Source organism: Nanorana parkeri, unplaced genomic scaffold, assembly GCF_000935625.1.
Source record: "Nanorana parkeri isolate BGI_ZX_2015 unplaced genomic scaffold, ASM93562v1 scaffold833, whole genome shotgun sequence".
Lineage (NCBI taxonomy): Eukaryota > Metazoa > Chordata > Amphibia > Anura > Dicroglossidae > Nanorana > Nanorana parkeri.
Genome location: NW_017307101.1, coordinates 101,669 through 102,068, shown reverse-complemented (window position 1 = coordinate 102,068; position 400 = coordinate 101,669).

Below are 400 nucleotides of genomic sequence, written 5' to 3'. Positions count from 1 at the left end.
ATATATATATATTATATATATCTATATATACATAAACACACAACAGTTTTGTGTAAAATAAAAACCAAAAAAACTCCTCTCTACATATGTTGTAATAATATATTTTTATACACCTTTGATCATGTCAGTGTCACCCTACACATTCCTGAGCCAGTGGTCACATTAGAGCCACAAAACGCGTATACTGTTTTATTCTTGCTTCTACTAGACAAACATTTTCAAACTCATCAGATGTGACTCATCAGTCACATCTGGGCTCCTTACTCCAATCCTCAACTTTTTGGGGGCATTCTCCTTTCTCCTCTATTTAAATATATACAGAGGGTTGTTTCTATGACAGGAATTCCATTACCTTTAGTGAGATTTCCTCTCATTTCCTGTTGCGTCACCAGGACAGGAA